This window comes from Myodes glareolus, chromosome 24 (assembly GCF_982192425.1).
Source record: "Myodes glareolus chromosome 24, mMyoGla1.1, whole genome shotgun sequence".
Lineage (NCBI taxonomy): Eukaryota > Metazoa > Chordata > Mammalia > Rodentia > Cricetidae > Myodes > Myodes glareolus.
This window is the reverse complement of record NC_142049.1, coordinates 27,557,792-27,564,137: the sequence shown is the minus strand read 5'-3', so window position 1 is coordinate 27,564,137 and position 6,346 is coordinate 27,557,792. Positions and strand designations below refer to the sequence as shown.

At 44.9% G+C, this 6,346-nt stretch overlaps 1 pseudogene; it reads left to right on the top strand.

The window, feature by feature from the left end:
• The first annotated feature begins 2,936 nt into the window (after positions 1–2,936).
• Positions 2,937–4,804, top strand: LOC125400828 (tetraspanin-7 pseudogene; annotated as a pseudogene).
• Positions 4,805–6,346: the final 1,542 nt, after the last annotated feature.

The window sequence follows — 6,346 nt, the reverse complement described above, 5'->3', positions numbered from 1 at the left end:
TAAAATAAGATGGAAGACAATATGTTTATAAAGGCTGAATTGAACAAAGGACTAAATATTTTAGTGCTTTGGACATTCATAATCACGGCCACGACTCCTTCAGAAGATGCATCATGACCGAAGTCATAGGTGAGAAACCCACATAACACCGCCTCTTAATTATAAGGGACGTAAGATCTTCCTTGCACTTCTGTTCATGTCCTTTTCCACTGCCCTGGTTCAGACATTTTATCTGGACATCTCAACACCTCCCTTCTTCATCCACTTTCTCCTCCCTTAACCCCATCTTATTCTGCTGCTGTCTTGGAAACCTTTGCCAATGTGGTCCTCCCCAAACCCAGATGGAACCACATTACTTGACTGTATAAAACATCTTCAGCACGTCTTATTAACTAAATTGGTACCTTGAAGTTAAACTCTGACCAATGAGCTTTTTTTTTATTTTCTCAGGTCAATAGGATTTGTTGCACTGTTGGTGTGCCCCTGGGACAGTTAAGTGTGTTACAGGACTGCACTGTAGAGGCCATCCCCTGCTGGGCAGTAGTTGAAGACATTTTGTAAGTATGGGAGGAGGAAATAGGGATCTAACTCACTCCAGGATTTTGGAGAACAGCAAGAAATGTCAAGAGAGACCAAATGGAAGCTAGAAAGCAGGATAATATCACAGACTTTATCCTATGTGACCATAGGAAAGGCTAGTTCTCCCAACATGGCGATCATTTGTGATTACTATCTTCAAACATTGAACTTTTTGTTTGTGATTATCCTATAAGTTATTGTGCATAGACTGTAAATAAGACACTCTTCCCCTCCAGTACCTTTGCAACTATTTCCTTGTAGCAGGAGTCCCTCAGAATGCTAAATTTCTTCAAGAAGTCAGCGCTATTCTTTTAGCTTATAAACGGCTATGGGAAGCTTTGTGATGATCTTCATTCATTCATTCATTCATATGAAGAGCATGTATTACAATAAAACATTTAAAAATGAAAATTTAAACTCCCCAGAAGCCCCGCAGTAGCCCACTAGAGAGCCCCCTGATATATCATAGGCCCAGTCAGTTTTGTTTTGTTGTGAAATTCTGTTTTCTTTGTTTTCAGTCTGTGCTTTCTTCAATGCACATTCTAGGAAGTTGAGCAACCTTGCTTAGTTGCTGCTGTGTTTTCAGTATCTGCTATAGTGCCGAGACTACTGTATATACTTCTAGGCTTTGTAGAGCACATGGCAGAGATACTTCTAGGCTTTGTAGAGCACATGGCAGAGCTAAAGGCCTTTTCTGCTCTTCCCTTGCCTCTTCACCAAGCTCTGCTCATTCCCCGCTGCATCTGGCTTATGGGGTTATAAGAACAAAGTGATGGTTATCCAAAAGTTTTCTATTAAACAAGAAAAAGGCAAGGGCGGTCTTTACACACCCACTGGTATGGGAGAGGACTTGAAGGCAGAGTTGTTCATGATTTCCCACATCTTGTCTATAAGTGACATATGTCCTGCCTGAAGCTGGATATCCAGGAGGACTGGTAAACCTAAAATATACAGCCTGGAGACTTAGGAAAGAATTGATGTGACAGCTCATGTCCAATTCCTCCTGCTTAGGAGAGGTTTGTCCAACTCATACTTTGGAAGGTCTATCATCGTTCAGCTATTTGAGCATTGATCTCATCTAAAGCCTACATACACGCAATCCCCTAGATTGGTGTTTGAATAACTGTTGCAAAAACTAGTCCCGAAAAACTAACAAAATGAACTATATCACAGTATCCCATTGTGAGGGATTCAAAGTCATAGGTGATACCACTTTTTGTGGGTGTCCTTATTCTCCCTACCTCTAATGCCTCCACAGTTGCCGGCGCTGACCCTGAGTCAAACAGCGCATCCCGCTTTCAAGTTTAGCAGGGACAGCTTTGCATACTGAGTGGAAGTTCTAGTGAGCTTCACCTGGGCTTGTGCTCAGCAGCCCAGGAGGCAGTCATGAGGAGCTCTTTTGGCTCCAAAATTCTTAGTAAGAATGTAAGAGGCCTCATCAGCTACCTTCACCAGTTCTTAAGTTCCCTTCCTTCTGCTTCAGCAGGAACAGCACCTGTCTTGAATATGTTTTTATTATAGGTTCCTACCTAGCCTGTGCTAAACACTGGGCTCTTTTCTGAGGGCCATGTGAAATAAATGACAGCAACATAGATACAATCCTTGGTCCATTTGGATTTAAGGAAATGAATGTTCCCAGAAGGATGAGGATTTTCCCAGTGTTCCTTGCCCTACTCATCCACTGTATCAAAATTCATACCCAAAGCTTATCTGTGGATGATACTTGCTTTTCTGTCAGCTAAAGAGTTTGTGGACCAAGAATTGAGTAGCTTCTTGCTAGCTATCTTATCTTCCAGATCCCTTGGATGTTCTTCAAATCATGATTACTGGATGGGATTTCCAAGTTCACTCTTTGCACCTGCACTTGGCGGGGCTTGGCCTCCTCCTTCCTATTGCTTATGCTTCCTGGCAGAGTGGAAGCCCAGGGTAGTTGGACTTCTTCATTGAAGAGATGGCCTCCCCCAAGTTAGAGGTAGCAAAAATTGACAAGACCTCTTATGACTTGTCTTCCTAAATCATCAGGTCTGTCATGATCTATTGGTCAAGAAAATCATTTAAGCCAGCCTACCTTGAAAGGCATAGAATGGGCTCTGTTTCTACAAAAAAAAGAGATAACAAAAACTTTCAACCATCTTTAGTATGTAAGAGTCAAAATGGGACATGGAGCTTAGACTTGTGCTTGCCTTCAAAAGCCTTGCCTTTTCTCTCCATTTCTTTGTCTCTGCCAGCACCTGTATGCAGCGACCACAGGGTTCCTCATTATGAGCAGGACCCTGGGTCACAATGTAAGTAGATAGCCAGCTGCAAGAGGGTCATGGTTTGACAACCTGTGACCTGTCAGGGTGGGACAATGAGAAGAGCCAGCACCAATATCCTTCTTTGGGAAAGGGGACACCAGTGTCATCCCTCCCACTGCAGGTGGGCTAGGGCTTGAGAGAACACTATTTCAGCAATGAAGGGGAAATGCCAGTGACCAGTGCTCATGCAGGAAAGGAACAGGGGAGGGAGGGAATTCAGAACTATAGAGTAGAGGAATACAGAGAATAAGGAAGGAGTGGGGAGGCCCAGCCTTCCACTGTATCCACCCCCCAGAAGGAAGCCGGTCTACTGTGAAGCAGTCCTTCAAACACAGCAAGCAAGAACCTCATTCTCTGGAGTCTTTTCTTTGCCAACCAGACTAGCAGGAGTCAGTGAAGTCTCAGGAGAATTGAGCAAGTCTGCAGCAAGGATTGTATAGGAAGACCACTTGGGAACACTGCCTTTTCTGTCTCTTGGAGCAGTATTGTGGCACTGGGGAGAATGGAAATCAAAATTTTGGTGATCTGTCTCAAAACCCTCCTCCTCCTCTACTCCTTTGTCTTTTGGATTACCGGGGTGATCCTGTTGTTCATTGGAGTCTGGGGAAAGCTTACCCTGGGCATCTATTTATCTATTGCCAAAAACTCCACAGATGTCCCCTCTGTGCTCATTGGCACTGGCACCATGATTGTCAGCTTTGGTCTATTTGGATGCCTTGCTGCATGCCGAGGTAGCCCATGGATGCTGAAGCTGTATGCTCTGTGTCTGTTGCTGGTGTTCCTGGCTGAGCTTGCTGCTAGCATTTCAGGGCTTCTGTTTCACCGTGAGATCAAGGCCAGCTTCCTGAGGATTTACACCAACGCTGTGCAGAATTATAAGGGCCGCGATGAAAAGAGCCAGGCGGTGGACCAGGTGCAGTATTCCCTGAGCTGCTGTGGTGTGACCAACTACACCAATTGGGAAACCAGTCCCTACTTCCTGGAACATGGCATCCCCCGCAGCTGCTGCAAGAATGAAAGTGATTGTGACCCCCAGGATCTGCACAACCTGACTGTGGCTGCCACCAAAGTTAACCAGAGGGGCTGCTATGATCGGATGATGACTTTCTTGAAGGGAAACACAGGCATGGTCATTGGAGTGCTCTTTGCAGTCACTTTTTCCCAGCTGATTGGTATGAGGCTTTCCTGTTGTCTGTCCCGGTTCATCATGGCCCATCAATACGAGATGATGTGAAACGTTTTCCAAGGGCAATGGCGTAAGGAACCCGTTTCAAAGAAGCACTACTCCACCCTCTGAAAGACTTGCAAAGAACATGAGCACACAGAACTCAGCAGCCCCGTTCTTGCCGCCCTCTTCCTTGGGTCCCACACCATCCAAGTTGCTGACATGGCAACCCGATCTCTGCTCCAAATTTTAGCCCACATGAAGTTTGCTGTTCATCTCATGAAGCCCTGTTGTGTTACACAGTGTACCCACCTGCAGCTAGTCATAGTGAATCCCCACCCCCATGGCCCTGTGCGTGCAAGTTCTAATTGTGCCAAATACAGCTTATTGTGGGAGCCTGGTTATCACATCATCGCTGGCCTCCTGTGGTCCTGCATGCACTATGGGAGACTCTCAACCCTTCATGATGATATACCATTGCCACACACCTTTATAGAGATGACCAGATGGTAGTTATCAGCTCTTTGGGTTTAATCTTGTTTGTTTTGGTTTTCATTTTGCTGGGATGTCCCTACCCTCTTTAGGCTGGAGTTGGGAAGAAACACATCAGTAGTTTCTCATGAGGAGAAGATGGCATGCATTATGGTGGAAACTGTTGCGTGTGCAAACCCTAGCTAGTTCCACCCCGAGGTCTATAGAGACAGCTGGCCACTGACCACTCCGTAGAAGCCTACATAACCTACATAACCTCGTTCTAAGGCTGTGTGGTTTCTTCCCTTGTCGGTAATGATGCCAACTCTGGTTTTCCCCACCGACTATTTGCTGCTGTTATTTTTTTCACTCTGTATTTTTTTCTTAATGTAGACTTTAAGGGCCTCAGATCGACTTAAAAATGGGTGTGAAGGGGGAACAAAAGTCAAAATTTATTTGATCATTAAAAAAAACACCTCTGGGGCTTCAGGACTGGTTCAGTTGGTAGTGTTAGCTGTGCAAATATAAGGATTTAAATTGGAGCCTCAGAGTCTGTGTGAAAGTTGGCGATGACCTTCTCTTTTGATTCCAGCACTGGGGAGGCGGACACAGGTGGACCTCTCACCCTTACTAGCTGGCCCACACAGCTGATTCTGCAAGCCACAGGCCAGGGAGAGACCCAGCCTGGACAAATCAGATGGACAGCATCTGAGAAATAACAGCTTTGCTTGACCTCTGGCCGTCACACTCCATGCATGCACGCCACCACACTCACCTCAAAACAACCTCCTCTGTCTCGCGTGTCAACACAGTGCATTGGTGTTATAAGCATTTGTGATGGATACATTAATAAACAAAACAAAACAAACCGGAGGTGCCTCAGGAGTTCCTGGGTAGACCCTGATCTCTCCCACTTCTTTGTCTCACTGGCAAACACTGGAAGTTACTAGATATTTGAGGATTATTTTTGAGGATATTGATAAAGGCTCTCAATTAATAACCCCTCTTTGGGCTGCTCTTTGTGACCTGTTAGGTCCTCTGATGGAACACTTAAAGCAAGCCTTCTTTTCCAACAGCAGGTTTTCATGCTATTAGGTTCTTTCTTTGCATTTAGAATGTGGCCTTTGTTTCCCATATCAAATTTTTCCCAGACGCTGTGATAGCCTAGAGAAGAGAGAGTGGATTCAGCCGAGCGTTGCCCTTTATCAGCCAATCATCCGTACTCTAGACACACATGCGTCATTGTGCCAAAGTCCCGGCATGAGTCATGGTCAACCCAGTAGTTACAATGGTGCCACATTCTCGTACAGAGATGGGGTGGAGGAGAAAGTGATAATTTACAGTAATAGCTGGCGTCATGAAAACTCGGTGCAATTCTGGGAAGAGATTTTCTAAACAAACTACAGCAAATGAAGCTTTTAGTTTCCTGTCTTTTTTGAGCAACATGTACTCCATCCAGTACTTGGGTTTCTTGCAGCTATCTTGTAACCATAAGGAGAAAGGGAAAAAAAAGAAAAAAGAAAATCTAAACCATATTACACCAAACCAAATACCCCAGGTACTAGATCTACAAATCAGAACTGCTGTAGCTGGTCATTCGTGTTTTATGTCATTGTCCGGTTTTATGTTTGTCTGGACTCCAGTCACCCAGCACTTGAAGCCTGATCTGCATTTCAAATAAAGATGTGGCTCAGAGTCTCTTGAATTTCTCTTGGAGTTATCAGATACCCAAATTCTCAGGTCAGAACTCCATTTCTGACTTAACTGAAATGTGGAGGAGGGGATGCAGAAAAAGAGAGATGCGGAGACAGAGAGACACATAAGAACTGGGCTA